General features: G+C 39.3%; 1 protein-coding gene across 3 annotated transcripts in view; it reads right to left on the bottom strand.

The window, feature by feature from the left end:
* Positions 1–2,492, bottom strand: part of lrrtm4l1 (leucine rich repeat transmembrane neuronal 4 like 1) — a 143,580-nt gene extending 141,088 nt beyond the window's left edge. For 2 of the 3 annotated variants that reach the window (XR_005204433.1, XM_037753082.1), the window contains exon 1: positions 1,836–2,492. The gene's annotated coding sequence lies outside the window, so the exon portion shown is untranslated. The remainder of the gene's footprint in view (positions 1–1,835) is intronic. The other variant, XM_037753081.1, reaches the window with a different exon arrangement.
* Between the last annotated feature and the right edge of the window lie 23,196 nt (positions 2,493–25,688).

Below are 25,688 nucleotides of genomic sequence, written 5' to 3'. Positions count from 1 at the left end.
CCAGCATATGTCATTATGCATATTAAAAAGTAGCCAACATGAGCAACCTGCGCCGACAAACATGATTGCATGTTTTGATTTGCTCGCTGTGATCATCTGTAGGCACTGGCAGTAACATGCAGTGAATTATTTGCCTGGGTAGGCAGTGACCTATCAATGTGGCATTACTTATGGATGGATAAAATAACCTGTAGTCTACATTAGTTGTGCAAACACAACACAATAAACTCCCCTAGAGAGAGCGAGAGAGCTTGGTGTCAGCGCACCAGTAGAAAACAGCTTATTCAACACTACAAAATGGGCAAAAAGCGCACAAATAACCACACGAAATGAGCATCTGGCAACGGCGCACCAGGATAGAGAAAGAAAACAGAGAGATCTTGGTGTCAGCGCACCAGTAGAAAACAGATTATTCACTCCCACAAAATGCACACCAATAACCACAGACAATGAGCGTCTGGTGACGGCGCACCAGGAAAAAGAAAAAAATAAAGCAATATTGTTGTCAGCGCACAGTAGCCTAACACAAGACAATATACACAAAGCCAATAAAAGGGTTAAAATCAAATCTATATTTCAGGGCTGTAATGAATGCCATTTCTTTACATTTGAAGCTTCTATTGAGGTTTTCTAATGAAGTTTTGAATGCCTGTTGTCATATTTTGTGATGTCATCATCCTAAACAAATGGGAAAAATATGATTTTGTGTCATTGTGGTAAATAATATAAATGTAATTTATGGTGCTGTCATATTGCTGGGCAAGTAAATGCTGTTTTTCCAAAGGAGCAAATGCCAACAAATATGGATTTAAGCAGAATATTTTGTTGGCTAAAAACATGGAGACATTTATATTCAAATTCAAATCTGGCTCAAATTATCTAAATCTGTCATAGATCCAATTCTCCTCTATGATAGCGGGTGTGGGGTTTTCTTTCTTACTATAATGTGGCCTAATTGGACAAACATCCAGTGAAAATTATGCATTTAGAGTCCTTCAAAAGCATCCTGCAGGTGCACAGAAAAACCACAAACAACGCCTGCAGAGCTAAATAAGGCCAAATCCTATTAAACATCAACATTCAAAAAGAGCAATCAAATATTGGCTTCATCTATAAAACAGTGACAGACCACAAAGCCCTGCAATACCAAGAGCTGAGCAAAGACAAGAGTCACCTCCAGCTGGTATTGACACTTATTTCATTTGGCCATGCCAATAAAGCCTCATTGAATTGAATTGAATTGAGAGAGAGAGAGAGAGAGAGAGAGAGGTGGAAAGTGTAGGCCTACTATTGCATGCAATGTTTCAGTGAGTTATTAAAGACGACCTATTACGCTTATTTTCAGGTCTGATTGGTCAGCTGGCCCACTTAGTTGTGATTGGTCAATTATGCCGTTATGTAAATTTATTACACTGCTTTGTTGAATACTCAATTCTGATTGGTCAATCACAGCGTTAATAAGCGGGATAATGTACAGCTACCTAACGAGGCTTATTTCACAACAATGACTGGCTCGCTGTACACTATCCTTTACTTGTTTGAGGGTGTGCCAAACTAGCCACTACGTGAATGTGTTACTTGGTGACATCACCACGTTACAGAAGAAAAGGCGTGACTTTAATCAAGGCGTTTCAAGCAGTTCAAGAGCAGTGTTTCTGTTGAGGAGAGTAACTCCTTCTGGCGTGGACTTTGCTGACCTTTTACATGTACCAAAAAAAAACTATATAACACACTAAAGGAAAGGGAAAAAGCACAAAAGCATAATAGGTGCCCTTTAATAATAATAATTCAAATGTCAAACTATCCATTACAGTCCTTAAAAAGGAGGCACTTACTTTATTTGTAGATCCAGGCGCCTATATCCCTCTGGACAAAGATGTCAATGACTTTGTTGTTGAAGTCCTCAGTGTTAGGTGTATTACGTCGGTTTCAATATCACCTTTTCAATAAGAAATATGAGCCAAGGTCCAAGGAGGAAAGCCTGTTGTTGCATTGTGTTATGGCTGCAGGTCTTTATGAGCTTTACAGAAAAGGTCCACTCCACAGATGTGTTGGTGGAAGGTGGCCTACAAACCAGCTTCAAAAGCTTTGTGGCCTTGGCTACAGTATCATTATCTGTCAAACACCAGCTGTAGCCTGCATGAGTCATTCCTGGGACTATTAACAGTATATTCATCTTTTTTCTGCCAACACATGCAACAGTTTAATATGTCCTTGTTTCCCTTTAACGTTACCTTTTGCATTGTGCGCAATGATATGGAGCCACAGCTTCTGATAGTGGACATGGGCCTTGGATTGTTCATGCTTCAGCAGAGCTCTCAGGTAAATTGTCCTTGTTAAAACTCTTCAAGACTGCATGAAATAGATCCTGCAGGTCAGGTGCAGGTCACAGTACCTTTTTTTTCTTCATAAAACTTTGTTGAAAGTCTTTTTTAAGTGAGAAATATCCATGCTGACTTGCAGCTGTTCAAACTATCCGAGCTACCTGAGCAGGTGTTACTAATTAGTGAGCCGAGTGTTGCCGAGTTGGAGCAAGAGGGAGTGGAGGTCATGTGACAATGTGACAGGAGGGCAGGGTCGATCCAAAGAGTATAGAAGCAAAGAGATGAATCTCAGGGCTGTGGTCGAAAAGTCTTTTTTTTGCTTTCGCCAAATTGAAATTCTCATAGAAATTCATCTACTTGGTGAGAGATCTTGGTGTAAAATTATATGTTTTCTAGCATGCTGGATCTAATTCCGATAGTTTTAATCATTTTCTAACTGCAATATGTCGGCCAGGGAATCAAGCATCAAGACCGAGCTGTTTCATTTTCCCGCCGAGAAAGTGTGTGTGTGAAGCTGAAACATCTTGCACGGTCGTTGCGACACAAGGAGACAAAGCCATCAGCAACAATAGGAAGTCCCTAGATGCTGTGACCCCCATGCTCTCATGAGGAAGCAGACACTAAACAGACACAAAATAGCCCCCATATTGCAGTTCAAAATTAGATCCAGCATGCTAGAAAACATATCATTTGACATCAAGATCACTCAAATCGACCAAGTAGATGAATTTCTATGAGAGAAACCATTATCGGTAGTTAAATTTGGCAGCTGTCAATTTGGTGCCTGTATCGCTATTTGCACGATTTGAGTGACAAAATGTATGTTATCTGCTCCACTATTTACCAAAGGAATAAAGATAATACCGTCCCACAATTCCTTGCGGCCGCAACATTTAAAACGACGCGCCATTCAGCCGTCCATGAAAACAAACGATGTGCTTATCTTGCATAATATTTTCATACAGTCTTATGCTAATTGGGATTCATGTTGATATATATGAGTGGACAGTGACAACCATTTAATTTCACTTTATTTGTATTTATTTATTTCGAACATGTAACAAATAAGTAAAAAAAGAAAACAATAACAAATAAAAAAAACAGTAAACATATAGCAAACAAATAATCAACATAAACAACAAGAAATATACCTTTAATGGTTCTACTCCTTCACTATAACTCAAGAAATAACTCAAACTAACTTGAACTTCCTGCATTGTGGCAAAAGGAGCTTACTATTGTGACTGGTTTTACTGGAGTAGGCTTTGAGTACTCCTCAGACAAATTATGAATAATGAACATTTAAAATGAAATAAATAAATACCATTCATGAAATTATCGATATGAATAAATGATCAATAAATACAAATATCATGTAATCTCAACATTTCTGTTAAGCTTTGGTGAGGCTCTGCCTATCCTGACTGCACATCACTGAGACTGGATTTGAACAGGGACCCAACTGCAGTGTATTTTTGGTCTGCTTGTCGTGGGCGGGATGAGGAGTTTGTGTTCGCTGTATTTTGCTCTTAAATTTATTGCATACTGGGAAGGTAGAAAGACAGACTATAGCTATACTCTCTGGATAGTAGGATAGATAAATGGATGGATGACTGTTCAGTTTAAGTCTTTTTTATATATACAGTAAAAAAATATATATATAACTCTGTAGAGTAATTTACAGCATTGTGAAATTTGTGGTTAACGTTTTCATCCAATAGTTCCAATAGTTCCAATAGTCTTGCACAGACACAGGATGTACGTATGGTCACACTTGTTCATTATCATTAAGCAAGATCATATGGATTCAACTTTAACAACATGGATCATCATGCATTCTTTGTTATGCCCAGAAACTGCATACAATATATGCAATTTGCTTTCGCTGTATCATCTCACATTTTCCTGTGGAGGTTTTTGGAAATGTTAATCAGTCTTTGCTTGTTAGCTACATTATCTCCCAGACATATATGGCAAAGACACTAACAGCATGCAGGCACATACTGCTGGAATGCACCTATACATGTCTGAACTATGGCAAATATAATACATGAGTTTGTATTTGGATTTTTCCAGATAAACAACAAAAAATTCTAATTCTTCTTTAGTCAAATCAAAAGCTGATATAGTTTGTAATTTTAATTTAGATTTCCATTAAGATTTAATGAGTTTCAAATTGAAGTGTTGATTGCGTTAAACCTAAAAATCTTTCCATGAGAGAGTAAAAACAAGTCTGGTCACACTTCCCCTAATTTAAAGTAAACCTCTTGTGTTTGCTGTGAATGAAATGCAAGGTAATGGAAAAAGACTAATCCACATCACAAGGCGCAATCACTTGAAATGTGACTCTGCTCATGTTTCTCTGCTTATAAAGATAACCTGTACATAGAGTTACTTTACTGATTTTGATTTAACGATATAAAGAATATCAAATATAACAATTAATATCATAGATAAAATAATCTACAGGTCTGTCACAGCAGAAATAACAATATAAAAGTAAAAAGTACTAACATGCTCCAAAATGTATGTATAAACTGTAACATTATGTCTTTGTATACAACAAAAATTGACTTGAAAAAACTTTAACTGGGGAGGGATCCCTCTCCCAGGACAGACAGACATGCAATAGATGTTGTGTGTACAGAATGGACCAACATAAGAAAATTACAACAGAGATAATCCATATGACAATATCACATATCACATAATGTATATCACAAAAACTATACATAGAATGTGAACATAACATATCATATGAAAAAAGATGGATCCATGAGTATGTCAACTCAGTTTCCAGGTGTCGCCAAACAGCTAGAGCCGACCTTCTCTCCACCATGGAATCTGGAAAGAGGACAGGCTACACAAACACTGACTTTCCTGGAGGACGGATATCCAGATCGAAGATGTGGAATGAGGCACTGACAGCCAGGAGAGAGAGAGAGGGGGGTCCCGGGATGGCCGATGGTTCAGCACAGAGAAGCCTGAGTTAAAAGAAAGAGAGAGGGAGGGAGAGAGAGATAGATGTGTACAGCTATGCTTGTGGTGTGACATGAACAACAGAGGGTTATTGAGAAGCAGTGGCTTTCAGAAAGCTAATATTATTCCCATCTGCAGGACTTTTAGGCTTAAATTATACATTGAGACTGAGGCCGACCCGCCAGCCGTATAATGAAGGAAAAAGCAGCTAACTGAAAGTTGAGGCCAAAAGATGACTTCTGAGGTTGGATTAAAAGGGCATCAACCGAATCAGACTGTCTGATGTTCATAGGGAGGTTATTCCAGAGGAGGGGGGCACGATATAGGAAAAAGCCCTGTGGCCTGCTGACTTCTTTTTAACTCTGGGGACAGATAGGAGCCCTTTATTCTGAGAGCGGAGAGTCCTGATTGGAGTATAAGGAGATCAAACAGGTATTTACAATTTTAAGTCATCAGAGGGACCTTCAAATCTGATCTGACATGGATCAGGAGCCAATGAAGGGGAAGCAAAAACTGGTCTAATATCGTCAAATTTTCTAGTTTTAGTTAAAGGGGACATATCATGCTCATTCTGAATTTCATATTATATTTCTCATATGTTCTACTAGAACAGTGGTTGCCAAACTGGGGGGCCCAGAGTTTAGCCGGCAAGGCCAAATATTACACAAAAGGAAGGCCCTGCAGAAACATGCTACTTGACATGTTTACATGCTTTAATGTTGAAGTTCTCAAGCTGTGGGTGGTATATTCTAATGAGCCTGCATGTGACATAGCAACTTATCCTCCAACACGGTCTCACGGCAGTTGTGACACTCATTACTCAACATGTTTTTTTTTCCTACGAATGTCCAGCAACACGTGTCACTTTCCAAACGTTTCAAAATAAACTTCAGTCTTCACAGAAAACAACTTGGTTAGGTTTAGGAAATGATGGGTTTAAATAACTACGAAAGTGGTGTAAGTAAGGAAGTTACGTGACAAAAAATATCAATGTTGACTTCTGGTTTCACACGAGACTCGAACAGTGGCCCCCCCGGGTGAAAGTCTGGTGTTTCTTTCATGAGAACAGCCTGGACATAGGAAGGGGAGCCAAATCTGAGTGGCTTGTTGAATCTGATTTATGCAGCCCACGAAAAACTGACTGGGTTGACTTATTTCACAGTTTGTGGGTTGGGAGGCACTCAAATATATGAGCACAAGTGCTGAAAAAGTGAGTTTTTCATGATACGTTCCCTTTAAGATTAATGATATACATTGTACTAATGTAATGCATAATCATCGAAGCAGTGAGTGGATTAGAGTGAGTATTTGCATTGATGATCCACATGAAAACAACATCAAGTGAGAGCTTAGTAATCCAATATGGAGTGGAACTAGCAGTAACCTACATACAATTTAGCATGCACAGCCATTAGTATAGATTGGGTTCCTCCTCCTTGAATAATAAAGACCTCAATGCTATGCCATGACAGCCCGAGGAATCCATTTAATTGCCTTCCTTGTAGCAATTTTTCTCAATACATGCAGAGACTGATAACAAAGACGAATATACATGGCTGACAAAGCACAGCTTATGTCACACTGGTGGCACAGGAGACTTGAAATGAATCTGCGAATTATCTTACTTATTTAACAATCAAGAAGGTCATGCATTTCACAAAGTTTAAAGTTGTTTTTGTGCACTTATTTGTCTTCATGAGTCTCTTCGATACACAACACAATAATGTGGGAGTCTTGCACTGATGGAAATCCAACTTTTGAGGACATTTAAACAACATTTAAATGTCACAGTATGTAGACACAAAAATCGTGGGAGGAGGGAATGTATTACTTTCTTAAATCAAGTGGAAAAATCTGACAGTGTAGGAATGATAAGGCTGGATATATCAAACCTCAAGTACTTTTTTTGGTACTGATTAAAATGTGTATTGTAGTATCCAGCGTCGAACACATCAACACATCAAATGTCTACTTTAGAGTGCAAAATGTATGGCAAATTTAGTTGCGAAGAGTGAAGCACAGATTTTAGTTGTTTGCATCACAGATTTGCCTGTTACCTACGCAACATCTCCAGACTCCGCCCATCCCTGTCTCACTCCAGCACACAAAATCCTGGTCCACGCATTTGTCACATCCCGGATTGACTACTGCGACGCTATCCTCTCTGGCCTTCTCATCAAACTGCTCAACAGACTTCAAATCATTCAGAACTCTGCCGCCCGGATCATCACCCGCACCAAATCCTCCGATCACATCACCCCCATTCTCATCCAACTACACTGGCTCCCTGTTAAATACCGGATCGACTTCAAAAACCTTCTGCTCACGTACAAAGCCCTCCACAACCTTGCCCCCACCTACCTCACTGACCTCCTTCAGGAGTATACCCCCCTCCCGTTGCCTCCGCTCATCATCAGCTGGTCTTCTGACCGCCCCCCTCCTCACGCCTCAGCACCATGGGAGCTAGGGCGTTCAGCTGCACTGCTCCCAGGCTCTAAAACTCACTCCCCCCACACACCCGGCAGTCTGACACTATCACATCATTCAAATCCCTCCTCAAAACCCACCTGTTCAAACTGGCCTACTCTCTGTAGTGTCAATCAGTTCATCATACGTGTCTGCACAAATGTGTCATGTCCAGTTGTTTTTATCTCTCTATGTTTAATTTTATCTTTGTAAGGTGCCCTTGGGTGTCTTGAAAGGCGCCACCATATAAAATGTATTATTCATTATTTGTCCAGTAGTACATTGGTTTATGACAAACTATTTGCATTAGCCTCAGCTGTTGTGCAAATTTAAGCAGAATGTGCCTTGTGCGTTGCCACTCAGAACATGAGCTTCCTTTCCCGGCACAGAGGAGAGTCATTGTATGTTCATATGACTGTGGGCAGGAATGATTTCCTGTAGCGGTCCTTATTACAGCGGAGTTGAAGGAGCAGTATTCCATTTCAGCTCATGAGCTGAAATGGAATACTGAAATGGAATACTGAAATGGAATACTGAAATGGAATACTGAAATCTGCCTAAATCTCTGTATCTGCACTAGTATTTACACTTTCCAGCCCTGAGTAAGAATATTTCAACCGGTTATCAATCAAATCAACTTCTTTAAAGTCTTTTCTAAAGGCATTCTTGATGCCAATGCAGCAACCGGTCTTATTCTTTCCAGAACACATTGACATCTTTTGAATACAAGTCACAATGTTCTAACTGCACTGGTGCGTTTTTTTAGTTTAAAGAAAATACTTTTAAGGAGTCAGTTATAGAAAGAAAGGATTTGATAAGATGGTGATTTTTGCAGCGAAAGGTTCAAAAGCAATTTGACGCAAGGAAACCATGGAGGAGCAGGGCAGAGAGAATAGGAGGAAACTGTGAGTGCAGCAGAGTGAAAATGGAGGTTATTTGTTGAAGCGCGTCAGTGTGACAGCACGTGTTCATAGTCAGTGTTTGGCCTGTTGTTGCCAACTTTTAGCTTCCTTTATTCTGCTCCTTGCAACTGTTGCATTGGCATGAAACCAAACAGGGATTTCAGTCATTATGGCTTAGTATGTGTTTTGTTATTATTCCTTCAGAGTCAGTGCAACTGTATGGATTTCAGAGCGGTAGGGGGGCAGGCAGACTGTGTGAGGTTGACAAGTTGAAAATAAGCAAGACACCATGCCTGATGTTGACTTTTAATTACAAGCTGCTTGTGAAGTGTAAATAGATCACGTACTGGAGAAGTAATATGTGACTTTATTTGCTGCAGTACTATCACTGATAACACCTTGTATGGTGAGTCATACTGCATGCAGGGCATGTAAAGCTGCCGTAGAGGAGGGGCGAAAAAGAGAGACAGAAGAAGAAGAAGGGAGGGGTCGGGGGAAGGAAGAATAAAGCGTTATCTCACAGATAGGAGCAGAGATGCCTTGTCTGGAGTGAATTACCAGCTGCTACGAGGGGAAAGTAGCCTGTGTAGAGGGGTGTGATGTGAAATCACTCCAGTGGTTTGTGGCCTGCAGGGAGCCGCACGGGAATGGGAGCAGAGGGGCAGTGAGCGATGAGTGGCAAACAAACAGTTCACTGAGTGACACGCGGCGTACACAGCATGGACAACCCGGGTTGGAGGTTAAAACAGCAAGAGCAGTGAACTCTCCAGGGTGGCAGGAGAATGAGCGAGACAGAGCGAGAGGGAGTGTGTGGATGTGTCAGACGTGTGTGTGTGTGTGTGTGTTGAGAAAGAGAAGGGAAAAAGAGAAGTGGAGGCAGACATGGCAGAAAAAAGCCTGGTGATTTCTTCTCTAATTATGTGATACTCTGTTTGATTGGGTGATATAAATCATCTCTATTTTGTTAGACTACTTTGTGTTTACACAAGTTGTGAATAATTATAATTATACATAATTACATAATCACAAACAAAGAAAGATATTGAAAAAAACTCATTACCATATCAAAAGGAATCTGTAGAGTCTAACTAGTGTGTATTTAATGTTAAAGCACCATATAACTCAACCAGAAACTTGCATAGTGTCTAATTTTTCCACAGGAAACGAGACACTCAGATTCTACAGCTAGCAGCACTGTGAGCTCTGTGAGGCAGTAATTAGGCACAGTAGTGATTTTAACTAAAGGCTAATGTCAGCATGGCAACGCAATGACACACAATGACAATCATGCTGATGTGTAGCGTTTTTTTTTCTATGTTCATCATTTTAGATTAGTGTGTTAGCTTGCTAACACCTGCTAATTAGCAGTAAACACAAAGTACAACTCAAAGTCGTGTCTAGAAGGGAATCCGGCAATTGCAAAATCTGATTTGAGATCTGCAAAAACTTGCAAAAACTCTCACGAGACTCGCTGCTCAAGGACCTATCGCAACCTTAACCATTTGAGATCAATGCCTAGCCTTAACCATTCGAGGTCAATGGCTAACCTTAACCATTTGAAATCAATGCCTAGCCTTAACTATTCGAGGTCAATGCCTAGCCCTAACCATCCGATGTCAATGGCTAACCTTAACTATTCAAGGTCAATACCTAGCCTTAACTATTCGAGGTCAATGGCTAACCTTAACTATTTGAGGTCAATGGCTAACCTTAACTATTCAAGATCAATACCTAATCTTAACTATCCTAGGTCAATGCCACAGGTGCCTTTTAGTGCATGTTAACGTGCCCCACTGGCTAGTTCACGGTTACAGCTGATAACGCCATCCCATCCCTTGGCACCATCGTGGAAGCGTAGCAAACACCCTCCGGTTTCCCCTCAGGTAAACACTGTTAGCTTAAATATTTCAAATGTTGGACATCCAATTTTGGAACATCATTTTCAGCTTAAAGGCTAAATTATACCTTTGAAGACATGTTAAATATGATGCTTTCTAAAATGAAGCTACTAAATCTAAGCCGTTTGTGAGGCTTTTTGTGATTTTGTTATAAACTGTATAAATAAGTTACAAGCCAAATGGAATGATCTTCTTGTTGCCATCCTTTCTGTTTGAAAGCTTCTCTTAGGTGAGTAGACATTAAATGTGAATATTGTGTGAACCTTTCAACAAAAGTCTCCCGTCACGGGCTAGATTTTCTAAAGCCTGAAAACAGAACCATGAGGAGGTGCAGAAGTTTTCTCTCAGAACACTTGAATTACAATATGCTGAAAGGCTATTAGGGAATTTGGCCTGTGAAATCTGTGGTTTTTAATGAAATACAGCAAACATGGCCTTCAAAATAAGTAGAAAGCTTTATCATCATATCTGACATGGCTACAATAACATGTGAACGTCATAAGCTTTATTTCTGTCAAGGCTATTAGACTGAATAACATCATATTGTACAGGTGTTCCCGCTGGTTGTACAATAGCATTGTGAAGTACAAAAATGAAATATGGTACTTATTCAGACAAGCATATGGAAAAAAAAAGGTTTCTGCAGCTAGGAAGCCCAGAACTGTGTGAGCGCTCTTGTCTCAGAAATGATCTTGCTCCTATTGCTGCCTTGAAGTATCACTAGAACCCCCATATGTGTAAGAATAAGGACGTCGGGACAGGCTGCGGCTTAAAATGGATACCTCATTCACTGAAGATCTCCCCCTGAGTCTAGAAAGTAGTGTTCAAACTTCACTTGCTCTTTAACAAGATGCTCGGTTATATCTGTCCTCTGTCTCACTACGGGTGGGTGATTCTTGTGGTAAGCAGTTAGCGAGGAGAAAATATCTCATGAGTCAAGTCAGGCCTGTCGTAACCTCAGACGTGCGGTGAGTGTTATCCTCCAGCTACAAATCGCTTGATTTCTTGCCCTGTGAAGGCCGGTGTTTCGTTCTTTGAGGTTTCTAAGAACTGTATGAAGTAAATTAGTCTGGCCAGCCACAGCTTGTCACAGAGAAGGTCAAATAAATCCCTATCCAACCTCTCTGGGAGGGCAATCGCGCCCTCCCTCAGTCCCGAGAGTGTGTCCATGACCTTCCTACTGAATAACCACTTTGGCAAACAGTAGAACAACAGGTGCTAATGCTCTGCCTCCCATCTTCCCGCATCATTCTCAGAAAAGCTATAAAAAGGGCCTGTGGAGAAGTCCATTTTTATCGGATTCTCTATTTGTTTTGTAAAAGAACCCTTTTGTTTTCGGTTGCCTAGCGGCCGATGTGCTGCACATACAGTACTGAGTGGCTCACTCCAATTAGGCATCTTTTCCTCAGGTTATTTTTAGGTCCCCACACACACAAAAAAACGTGTTACTTTAACACCTGCCAAGTGCCACTGGCAAACTCCTGCACAATGTCAAGAAAGAATAAACAGAAACTTCCCGTAGACCATTAGTGTCCACAGCATTTCTTATGTTATTGGTCCTCACATAGTAGTGTACAGAATGCTAAAGTCGGGGCTGAGCAATGGATAACAACGTCAGTCAGACTGGCCTCATACACCGTTCGTAGCTATACCTACGAAAAGTAATGCACTGTAATTCGTGTATGTCCCACGAAATCAATTTGTGTGTAATTCACGTAATTGTGCATTAGGAAATATAAAAAGCGGCGAATACAACGTAGGCAGGACTTTCGCCCAGGAGACCAGCGTTCCTGTCCCGTGTGAAACCAGAAGTAAACATTGATTTATTTGCATGCAAGTTACGTACTTAAGTAGCCCCACGTCCACGGAGTTATTTTAAGCCAAACCACAATCTTTACCTAAACTTAACCAAGTAATTTTCTTGCCTTAACCTAAAGAAGTTGTTTCCTGTGAAGACAGAAGTTTATTTTGAAACGACTGCATGCATGTAACGAGCAGAAACTGACAGGCGTTGCTTGACATTCGTAGGGTAACATGAAAAAGGAGGAATAACTTTTTTGTAAGATATCATACAAACCGTTGTATGAGAATACATTGAACCAGTTGCGCATTCAAAACTAAATTCATAATATTATGCAGGGGCCAATCTTTGTGCAGTATTTGAAACTCATTACCACTGGTATCTACTAACGAGCTAATGACCAGGCTCCTCTGTTCTCTGCCTGTTGGACATTAAAGTATGGGTAAAATAAAATCAGAGAATTGTCTGTGAACACATTATACATGTTAGAAAATAATTGCTGAAAACATGTGAAAAGAAAGTGAGCGTTTGACTGTTTTTCTCCACTTTTGTGTTTATCCAATAACCTTTTTCAATATAGGCCTACATATGTGTGCATTATATTGTATCTTTAACTAAGATTCACAAACGTAATTACAGTATGTACTCATGATGAGATCTAATAAGGCAGTAATCATAATGTACACCTCATCACACCTATAGCTGCCACAATACGGGAAAAAATGTGATCCTTATAATGAGAAAGTATAAATGGATTTTTTTAATCATCAATTATGGTGACATGTTTTACATATTTTTCTTTTTATGACAATCCAACTAATCTTAGTTGAACATGAAAATGCTCATTATAACAAGGTAAGTATGATGACCTTTAGCAATGCACTACATCCTGAAATGCATTTTCTCCACATGGAGCATTAATCTTGAGACCCCACTTTTAAGATGCCTTAATAAGTAAAATGTTCACCACCAGCCTCTATTTTTAGATTTAAATTGATCACATGTCCTTCTGTCCACCAAGAGCTGAGAGATTTCTGCTTCATCCAGTGATTTAAAGAGCTGTCGTATTCTTGTACTCTAATATCTAAGCAGCCACAGAATCATGCATGTGCTTTTGAAATATTCAAACTAACTTGTTGAATGCCTGATGAATACAAAATCTAACTAGAAGTGCACTTGGGGAGTGCAGACCTCCACCAAGGTCGTTTCCATAAGTGAAAAATAAAGCGTGTCTGCCCCATGATGAGGATCTGCTCTAAAGTTAAATGGGTTCCTCCTTGGTCCATGCCTCACCCTTCCACCAAGTTTCGTGCAAATCGGGCCAGTAGTTTCTCCGCAATCCTGCTGACAAACAGACAAACCGAACCGAAAACAATATTTGGCAATATTGTGCTACAATAGCCTGGTGATGAAGGTGGGGGGGAGGGGGTATTGAGACCACAAAACTGTATTAACTTTATCTCCATCGCAAATAACCCCAAAAAGCCACCATGGATCTCTAAGCTGCTGAAGTGCTAGTTTAACAGCGTGTCATACCTCATGCTGAGACGCTTGCTGCTTCTGCGCTGCTTGACACCCTTTTGTTCTGGAGACGCTAACGCAAGAGAATGTGGCGGTGACTTCAATTGACATCTTCGTGACGCAATGTGCCAATTAATGTAAATTTAGCACCCTTGTTATCGTGGACTGATTTACTCGTCCACTGCCCAGGCACTGTTGTCTGAACCCCTCTCTGTGCTGCCTTGAAAGAATTGTCTCACTTTGTGGGCTACTCACGCTGTGGGTGTTCTGTAACAAGGTGTCTTTTTTAGTTTATTACACAATGAAACTCTTATTGCCTAAAATATCTTCACAAATCACACATGCTTGTGTTTACCCCGACAAGACTGGGAAAAGAAATCTGTCCAGTTTTGACGTTATTTGGCTGAAAAGTTGAAATTGTTGACAGTAGTGGCTTATCAGACTTAAGGTGGAAGTAATTTAAGCCTCAACCTCTTTACTGATTGGCCATACAGATCCTGGGATTTAACTGGGATATATGGATGTATGTATGTATTTACTTATTTACTTTTGGTTCTTTTTGAATTTCAGTCCCAAGGCTGAGTAAATCCAAGTGTAGCCCCTCCCACTAATCTTATTTATTTATTTTCTTTTATTGTTGTTTTTTGATTCCCTGAATTTTCTTTTCCTGTTGATCTAAAAGTTGTTCTGGTTTCCTAAAAATTACATTCCATACAACAAATGTGCATTGTGAATTACGTTCTGATGGATTCCTTAGGTTGTCTAGTTTCATTTTATAACAGTATCTTCCCTCGAGCAAGAGAGATTCATTGCATTAATGCGTTAATGAAATTAGTGGCATTGAAACAAATTTGCGTTAACACATTATTATTGCGTTAATTTTGAGAGCCCTACAAAAAAACTCAACAAAACTACACAGTTATGTTTAGGCAACAAAACTACTTGGGTAGGTTTAGTAAAAAGCATCATGGTTTGGCTTAAAGTGACTACGACATTGAAACAAAACACAACAAGAACGCAACAAAATTACTTGGTTAGGTTTAAATTAGTTTGGTAAAAAAAATCATTATGAATATAATAAGTGAACGTTGACTTTTGGTTTCACACAGGACATGACCAGCGATAGGTGAAAGTCTGGTTTTTGTTGACCCATCCACCATCCCGACCTCATCCCTTCACAGACTATCATCACAAATGTATTTGTGATAAGTCAAAAACAAACGGAATCCACGAGAAATTTGTTTCCCCCAAAGCAGTTTCGTTGTATGGGAATGTATTTTTTAGGAGACCAGGCTGGTCTCTAGCATTTGCCCCATCCCTTTCTCTATTATATTTTGATGGACTTTTACTCAACAGTGCATAAAGATTCATAATGATAATTTCCTGTGCAGTGCTGATTCCCTGGCGTCCTGTCACTGTAAAGTAATATCTAATGATTCTGAATGTGAGGCGGCTCATGGAACTCAAGGGATTCGCATTTTTTCTGATTCCAAAGTCACACTGGCATGACTGATTGAGTCTCTCTGATGATGTAATTGTGGATTGTTGTAGATTGTTGAAGGATGACTGTTGAATTTCTAAGCAAGACTGCAAGTCTCAACACTGGGCTCACTCTTTTACAATACTATTGTTACAGGTTTGTTTTCTTTGCACTTGATTACTATCAATTATTACAAAAAGTTGTGTAAGTGTGACTGATGTGGGAAGCTCTTATGGTGTTAATTTATGCGCCCACAGACTTCCTCTCCATCACGTCATAATTGTGACCGCGACTGCTCAAGGACATTCTTGAAAATAGCCTTGAAGAAGTCTTATGCCCAATTTAATTAGTGGTTCCTGGTTTAATCCTGTAGCACTAAACCATATGAATTATCTGCCAGTGGTGCCAAATGGCTTTTGTCCCTGTTTTCAGCCAGCAGTGCGGTGCCAGCCTTTAGTGCAGATGAGGACAACCACGGAAAACTTTGACTAGCAGGGGTTTTACAAACTGTTACTTGCACTCGTCGCAGTAATCTCCGTTCAGAATTTCCTCTTTGATGTTAACATTTGTTCCAAAGGAACAATGATGTAATCTGAGTTAAGGTTTTACAGCATATATTGGAAGCTGGTGTGCGTATCAGTCTGATGCCTTTAACTGTGGACTGGCAGCTGTTGTCTTTTCTGTTTGACAGAAGTTATCGACAAGTGCAAATGCTCTAAGAGAAGTACGACCTGAAGGATAGAAGTGATGGACAAACGAAAGGGAGGATGGATGAACCCAGGAGACAGAATGGACAAACTCGGACGACGGCTGGAAACGACAGAACCCATCAGGGGATGCAACCGACAACAGACATCAGTCCTCAATAAACAGCAGGTCAGACAGATGTGAACAGTGACAGGTAACAGTCATTAAAGCAGCAGTAGGTAATCTAAAAAAAAATCATGTGTCTGTGTCCTCCAGTGCTCCTAATGGCATCTGCAAGATTTCACAGACCGGAGGAAAACAACCAATCAGAGCCGGAGGGGGGCCTTTCCGTCTCTGAGCAACTGTCAATCACTCCAGGCTCCGATCAAACGGTCAAACTAGGCAGCGCTGATCAAATATGAGTCAAGATTCTGTTACTGTAATGCCTATTTCTGACCTCAGATATTTTCATAAACATCTTGTAGTGTACTACAGTGTAGTGTACTGTAAGTTTGCCGGAGCAAACTTTCTAATTGTACAGCTAAACAGTACACTACAAGAAGTTTCTGAACACATTTTACACGAGAAATAGGCATTACAGTAACAGATTATTAATTCATATTTGATCAGCTCTGCCTAGTTTGACCGTTTGATTGGAGTTTCAAGTGATTGACAGCTGCCTCTGTTGAATGGATAGCCAATAGGAATGCTCTCTCTCTGAAATGACCTGTGATTGGCCAAAATCCCCCGTCACAGGCTAGATTTTTTAAAGCCTGAAAACAGAGCCATGAGGAGGTGCAGAAGTCTAGTTTTCTCTCAGAACAATTGAATTATAATATGCTGAAAGGTTATTATGGAATTTTTGCCCAATGATGCCAAAAGTATTCTGCCTACTGCTGCTTTAACAACCATTGACTAGCATTGCCCCAAAGCAAAGAAATGTGTAAACGCAGACAGAAATGAACTGTAATATTTGATATCAAATTAGAAAGCAGTATACAACAACACTATTCTGGCACCAATCACGCTCAATAGACTTCAGCACACCAGACTGATTGCATTCACTCTTTATCTAATTTGTTGTTTGGCCAACACAGTCGACCCCGCTAACCCATTTGTAATCAATTTGACTAATGGAGTAATCTATTTGCCTGAAACAGCAAACATTCATTGTGTAAAATAGCCTATTGACAGCTGTATTTGGAGGTGAAAACAGACAATTTATATTGTAATCATCTATACTTCAGGCTTAAGGCTATTCATCAAAAAAAGTCCCATGTAAATCATAGAAAATGTGAGGTTATGATGCATTTTCATCCCTAGACTAGCAATTAGACAGTATGAGGCAACAAACAAGCCTTTGCCTTTGTGCAGTCCTGTAGGACATTTTGCTTGTTGTTAATGTCTGTATGACAGCTCACACTGACAGCACTGCAATCCTATTTTTTTCTGTCACATTTGCTCACATCGCCTCGTTTACATCTGGCATTTCTTGTCTTTGAAGTGTTTTGTCTGGAAAGAGTACGAGGCTGTTGTGAGACGCCAAAAAAATCCATTTCATAACACAGTATGGAAATCACAGCAAAGTCAAAATACATGTCAAGGACAATCTCCTCACACATGGTTCTCGTCTGCTGTCTGGTGTGGCGGGAGGGGGTTTAGAAGATGGAGCGAATCAACAGGTGTAATATGGAGATTGTGTGGACATGTGATGTTGTGCAGCTGCTCTGAATGAAATGGACAGCTGCAGGCAACATCCATCTCATCTGATTGAGGGCAAACTGTCTTGAGAGTGACAAGTCACAACAAGTCCAAAGCAAATTTGCCAAATCTAAGGCTCTATAATCCCCAGGATTCAATCATCCTCACAAGCAGACTTGAGGATTATTGAAACTTGCGACCACTAAACACCCCCATAAGACAATAATTCCCACTATACTGTACGGACTTTTGTTTAGACTTGACAGTCAGAGAGAAGCACATATTGACCAAGTACAGACATGGATAATCATCAAAGTTTGCCTTGTTAAATTATATTGAATTTAGGACTGAAATGGTAACAAAGAAACTAAAGAAAAGCAAAGTTTTTGTTTGTTTGATCCAGTAATTGTGAGGATCTCATCTGTTTTTACTTCTCTACAATCATTTTACAGCTATTACTTATCAGTTTAAAGTCTGGCCCACACTAAAACAATTTTCAAATCTTAACAGATTTTGAAAATGTGAGAGACCCTAAATAAATAAAATAAATAAAATAAATAAAATAAATAAAATAAATAAAATAAATAAAATAAATAAAATAAATAAAATAAACAGTTTTGTTCCTATAGTGTGTGGAGAGCAACGATTTGGCCAAAACAGCACACCACACACTAACAGATTCCATTCATGAACAACAAGAGTCACGACTAAAAAAAATCCCAAATCTCGCAAAATCTCTCGCGATCAAATGTGACTTTAGTGTAAACAAACATGGCGGACGAGGGGCAGGAAAAATAAGCGATTTCTTGCACTACTTTGTACTGAAAATTCACAAAGGATGAATGGATGAATGGTTAAATAAACACTTTTGTTCATTCTTTCAAACGTGACTGTGTCATCGGCTGTCCTCTGGGTTCCCCGCACACAACAGGATATCCGATCCCAAATATTAAACATGTTATTGACTTGCAAAATTATGTTTTAAATTGACAAACATATGTGTGATTCATGGCACAATTCAAAAAGGGATAAGATAAATATTTGTCTCTCACTGTTGACTACCTCTCTATATAAATGCTCTGAATATCTTATAGAGCACCTTTAAGTATTCTTTTTGTATAGGAGAAACAGCAGCCAGTCCTCCTCGCTTTTTCTCTTGTGTTATTGTCTGACAGTGTTATAATTAAGTAGACACATTTGCCAGGTTTACTGCTGTAATTACTGAGGAAGCGTGAAAATGCCCACTCAACCCCATGGTAGTGGAGGTATTCATGAGCAATTCAGTTTGTTTGCTTTTGCATTTGATTTATTATGTGTGTGTTTCTTTGTTGGAGGGGGGTCCATGCTAGAAACTTATAATTTCAAATTGATGATGTGAAAATTATAGGCTAAATAATCCTTTTTTTACAATGTGCTTTTTTTAAATTCTTGAGTCACTTGATAGATGGTGAGAGCTTCACAGGGATTTTTAGAGCAACAAAGAGGTTTTTGTCAGGCACCACAGAAAGCTACATTGTGAATCACTGTGAGGAAGAAAAACTCAGTCATCATGGTAAAAGTAGTAATGATGGTTATATTTCTCTTCTCCACAAAGCCTCTTCACTTTGTGGAGACACAGAGTCACATAATCTTGACACTAAGTGTTAATATGAATGGAGGCTGGCACTTATTATTATTGCTATTTAAACGAAAAGTGGTTACAAGTGTTCAATGGATTTAATAGGCTCTGCATGCCTCACCCAGCAAGGTGCATCTTCTTTTAATATGCCAGTGAAAGGGCTTACCTGCTGACAGAGTTAAACTACTGTGAATCCAGTCCATCTCCAGTAGTGATCCATGATAATCACACCAAGTCATGATCACAATCTGAATGAGATGGAGAGAGGCAGATGAAAAAAGAAGCTGTGTCATCCGAGGCGGACAAAAATGAAAATCTTTAAAACCCATCAATTTTCTTGCAATACTTCTTTGGAAATATTCCGCAAATAGAAGGGGAACCACAAAAGGGAGGCTACACCTTCTCACCGTGTACTTTCGTCTCTGAAATTGTTTGAAAATAAACTTTGGCGATTCATTTCTATGCCAGGGAGCGCCTACTTTCTCCCAAAATAGCCCCATTTTTCAAAGGGTTCGGATCAACAAAGTTCCATTGATTTTGAACGTATTTGTGTATGCAAAAAACACTCAAAATGAGCAAAGGGGAATACCAATCAGTTTAAGAATCCACGTTGCTTCTCTAGTGTAGGAGAGCCCGATCGATGGCTGCGAGCAGCTTTTGTTCCAGTGTCTGATAAACAGTGTACTGTAAAGATCCTGTTAGATAGTGAAGAGAAAACATCTAAGGCTCGGCAAAGGTAAAAATGCTTCCTGTTTATTTATTAAAACAAACATGTATTGCATACAGTGCTGCCCTGTTGGGCTTTAAAGGGGACATATCATGAAAATTTCACTTTTATAGTGCTTGTGCACATACATTTGGGTATCTGGAGTGCCAACCAACCCACAAACTGTGAAATAAGACAACCCAGTCATTTTGTTTGTGTGCTGTCTAGATCAGAAAACATGTGATGTGATTCAACAAGCCATTCAGATTTGGCTCCCCTTCCTATAGCCTACATCAGACCGGCATATACGTGCAAAAAAAGTCAAGGCCACGCCCCCTTTTGGGGGAAAGAAAACCAAAGATCCCATAGACTTCAATGCAATTTGACGCACCTGTATGTTTGGATTGTAATTTTGACAAATTCGTATGCATTCATCTCCTCTTATACAAATGTTTTATACACGTCTAATAATTATTCTGCAAACCTGAGCGTTCGCGATGCCTTAATAATTCAAGGTTGACCGTCTCCATGTTCCTTCAGTCTTACCCCGTCCAAGGCGGCCGGACATTGCTTATTCAGACATCTATACATAATTGATTAAATCCCATTAGGCTAAGTGTTGGCTATAAATAACCAACCTGTTAATAGCCAACTGTTTGATCTTTAGGTTGAGATTTAGTTGGAGATGGCAGTCTGATGCTGCTATAATGTTAATGTATGACTATTACTGCAGCAGCCTCACACTCAAGATAACGTTAGCTAGCCATTCTAGTCACAGTCATAGGCATCATTTCATTTAGCGATTTACCACACTAACAGTGTATATTAACGTATCGTATGTTCCTCAAATCTCAGTGTGAAAGCCTCGGTTAACGCGCTACACAACAGCTTTTCGTCATTTTCCATTTTCTCTTCTGTGACAGCGAGTTTCTTTTCCCCCAAAATGGAGCGCAGCCTCTGCGATAAAGCGATGTTGGTCTGGTCTATAGCTTGGAGCCATAAAGCCCTTCTATTATATTTTTTTAGGACACGGCAGGGGAACAAATCAGAGATCAGCGTTTTTGGATTTATTGTTGGTGCAACCAACTACACGGCAACTCTTCGGAAAAGCGTTATTATTATTACCGGTTTGTTTAAAGTAGAAGTTTGGAAACACGTTTCAACTTCTTCTCTTTACGCTGTTACCGTCTATGAGGGACACAGGATTGGTTTCCCCCAAAAGGGGGCGTGGTCACGCAAGCCTAATCTAGATGACGTATTGCCGGTCTGATGTATATCGCTGATAGATTGAGAACTACCTTTGCAAAGGTGCAACATATTTTTCTCACAAGTCAATCAGAGCAGACTGGGCTTTGTCAGGAGGGGGTCTTAAAGAGACAGGCACTAAAACGGAGCGTTTCAGACGGAGGGAGAATATGGGTATATTCAGACAGACAGTATGATAAAAATAACGTGTTTTTTGAACATTAAAGCATGTAAACATGTTCTAGTAGAAACCCACAATACAAGTATGAACCTGAAAATGAGCATGATATGTCCCCTTTAAACTACAATTTACATGGGAAAAATACATGATTTGTTTGAAGAGGCAGTGAAAGACCAAAGAGATTTACAAAATATATCATGAAAAGATGCATATTTCACGGTACATGGATTCTTAAAATGTTATACAATGTTGCATTTTTATTTGAAACTACCCTGATTCAGGGATTGTATATAAGTAGTATTTATCCAACAGCTGTCTCAAAGTATTTTATATGATACACACAATACACAAAACATAAAAAACTAATCAACTACAGTTGTCTTCCAGTCAAAATCTGCTTATACAATCAAAAATGTACAAATACATCTAAATGTGACATTAAAAAACACAACTTAAAAAGTAAGCCAATATTTAAAAACCATAATTCCTGATCCAAACATAAACAAAAATAGTTTTTAATAAGAAAATCTGCCTTTTGACATATTTTTTCCATCTTGATGAGCTCTTTTGTTACATTATATTGAAATTGTTGTAAACATTACTGCAACTAGGAATGCACCGAACCGACTTTTTCAGTCCCGATACCGATAGCGATACCTGGGCTTTGGGTATTGGCCGATGGCTTGAATTAAATATTGCTCTCTTAACTTTGTAAAACATAATGTAACAAATAAATACATAGATATACATTTACTAAATTGATAATATATTCATATAATAAATCGTAGACCAGCAACTTCATAAAAAATCTGTGAAATTTACAGGAATTACTGCAACAAATGCAGCAACAAATTGGTCAAAACAGGAATTAAAATTCCGGTATATAATGTATATAAACATAGAATTGAATTGATCAGTCCGATATCTGATCGGTATCTGTGCATCCCTAACTGTAATCTGCATATATACAGCACACACAAATATATGCTTGATTTTAATAATATAAATCTGTATATTTTCCTATGTTTTAATAATATAATTTCCTCTCCCCTTTAGTAAAAAAAAATAGTCTCCCTTTCAAAGTATGATGAAGTCCACAGCTAAAAGGTTTTACCTACAATTATGTCAGTTCATGAAAAGAGAGCCAGTCCAACACATTTGTCTCAAAAGTGCTTCGTAATGTCAACAAGCTGCATTCTCAAGGACGCAGTAAATCCACCCGTTATAATAAGGTCATCAATTCTGGATGAACACGCTTTGTAATCAATGGGAGAATAAGGAACACTTACTGCAAGGTTACTGCCCTTGGGATAACAAGAACACAGATGTTTTTCAAAAAGCCAGTCTCTTGAGAAAATGTCTAATTAAAGTGAAATAGGGGTTAAGAAAGATTCTGCTGTACTATAAAACCAACACAACAGAAGAAAAGTCATTCTCTCCCCTGATGCTATTATTCCACACTCTGCTGGGAGGCATTCGGTGAAGTAATTAACTTCGCTGACATGTTGTGAATTCTTGCTTCCCAGACTGAATGCTGCATGTGCAGATGGACTGATTGAAAAACTCTCATTTAGGTTTCAATCTTTAAATTATTCACGTCCGGCCATATTTCTACGGTAATATTGCTGATAATCGCACTAATTTTACACTTGGCAGGAGATAATAGGCGCGGCTTATCCCTCAGCAACAAGCGCTGATTGCCATCCTCATTCTCTCTGTCACGCAAAATAAAATACCTGCTTTAGTCTACTTGAAGATGGAAAAAAACCCACAAAAATAATTATGTGTGCAAGGTTAAATGAAACATAAACGCCTCCATCACAGCGGAACATAATATGAAAATGCCAAGGTAGTGCGGCTAGAAACTGATCATGTGTGCGTTTCATTTTAAATTTCTACGTTCTAGTGACCCCTCGAGATGTTTAGTCCCATGTATCCACAATGTGGTTATTTTATTTTGCTTGGAAACATAGTGGAAAAACATCCTTTACAATATTAAATTGCTTGTTTTATTCAACTAACAGTCCAAAACCAAATTTACAATGATATAAAACTGATCAAACCAGTGAGTGTTTGGCTTTTCTACTTGTTTGATAACTTTACCAACTCACTATTTCCTGTCGGTGAACTTCGCTACCGCACTGATTGACGTGAATCATGATTAAATGAGTGCCGATTTCAAGGTGACACATTTCTGTTAACTATAAACTGCATGAGAGCTGTCAAATCATTTGACTTGCATGTCACGCCAACGTTGCCACGGAAGAGAAAAGTACTGATAGTCCACTTTTAATTGAGGCTTTGACCTCCAGGTGAGGCGACTGAAAAACATGTTCCGTTTCTGTCAGTAATCGTGCTTTTAGGAGTGCATGAGCAAATGACTTGAAACTGCAGTTGGTAAGTTTTATAAAAATAACTTTGTGTTGGTGCTGTTAATTGATTGGTTAGAAGTCGGGTGTTGTTAGTGTACTGTTTAGCTGTAAAATGAGAAAGATTGCTCCGGCTGGTGGGCGGTGCTTGGTATTGGCTCGACTGTTTTGAACATGATCCCGGTCTCACGGAAAGGCGGATAAACAACACGACATTACACGGACATTCCTCGTGTCACGAGTACGCCTTTTAGCACTTTTTCCTTGTCATTTCTCCGCCGCTTTTCGCGTGTCATTTGTACGTCACGCAAACATCCGCAGGTTTGGGCAAGAAAACCTCTAACGTAGGTTCAGGGAAGGGAAAATGTCATGGTTGGGCTTAAAATAAGTAAGTAAACTAAGTAAAACACGTACGACTACGGAAAACAAGTCACAAACTTACGTGACAAACGTTACTAACGTAACTTACAAAACAAAACACTGGTCAACAGCGGTCTCAATCACGGGTCTCCTGGTTAAAAGTCTGGTGTTTTTTGGGCCTATCCATCTCCCCACCCGCCGACCATAAGTGCTCTTTCTCGCTTTTTATATTACGTCACTCTTACCATAGCATTTATACGCAGATGTGTTTACATTGCAGTCAGGATACATGGCGTACAAAAGACATGCAGAAATGAACCAAGGTTAAACGCCTTGCACATTATCGTGGCATTTATACGCCTTTTCATGCGAATGGGCTGCCAGGTAACTGACCCACATCTATGATGCTTATACAAATACAACAGAGATCATAGGCCATGTATAGCATTGTACCTCCAGCTTTATGCACCTTCTCTAGATAAAGCGGATATCAAGCCGTCATTGTGTCACTTCTTGTTTAGAAAGCTTAGAAAAGGAATCACAGGACAGAACAAACATCTTCACTGAAAAAACATCACTTCGAAAACGACCAGTCACTGGTGGTTTGACAGCTACAGATTGAGCTGAGAACAAAGCCTGAATGTCAGTGAATACACTGCTGCTAAATTCACACCATGTACACGTACTGAAAAACGAAAAATGTTACCTGTCAGTGTGAACTGCTATTTTGTCGTTGGAATGCCACTAGTGTTTGCCTTTGAAATGAGCTGTTGTTGAAGTACCCATGCCGCACTCATCTCATTACTGCTTTCTTTGTTTGCTCTCAGCAAAACTCTGCTCCACCGCCATAGACAAGAAATATGTGTTTGTTCCACCCCTTAATCTCTGATGTCAAAGTGATATAAAAAAAGTCAAAATAAATGGAATTGCAGAAGATTAAAAAGATCACTGTGACGTTACCTCCAATCATTTTCTCGAGACGGGGGTTGTTTGCAGTCTTAATACAATTAGTTTAATTGGAAGCTGATTCGGATGTCAGACAAGTATTTTATCAGTCAATTAAGTCAACTGCCCACTCAGTGTCAAAACAGCAGCATCAAGCTGTATATCTGAACACCATCGAAGATTTTCTCTTTGGTTTGCAGCGTGTAAAAGGAGCAGAGTGAAGAGTGAGCTACCTGTTGTTGCAATGAAACGCCTGCAAACTATTCCTGAAGCTCTGACAAGCACTGAATGTTTGCCGCCATTAATTTAGATTTGATAAATAATAAAACTACTACTTCCTATAATGCTTAAATTACATTTTGTCAAAGGATGTGTTGATTCAAGTCAGATTTTTGAGCACCTACATCGTTGCACCATAAATAGAATGAACTCATTATTTGCATTTCTTAGTTTGAAGGGAAACTAGAATACTGTCCAGAAACCCTCACAGGTACTGCATTCAGCA

The sequence above is a fragment of the Sebastes umbrosus genome, chromosome 19, assembly GCF_015220745.1.
Source record: "Sebastes umbrosus isolate fSebUmb1 chromosome 19, fSebUmb1.pri, whole genome shotgun sequence".
In the NCBI taxonomy this organism is placed as follows: domain Eukaryota; kingdom Metazoa; phylum Chordata; class Actinopteri; order Perciformes; family Sebastidae; genus Sebastes; species Sebastes umbrosus.
This window is presented reverse-complemented; position numbering and strand designations above follow the sequence as displayed.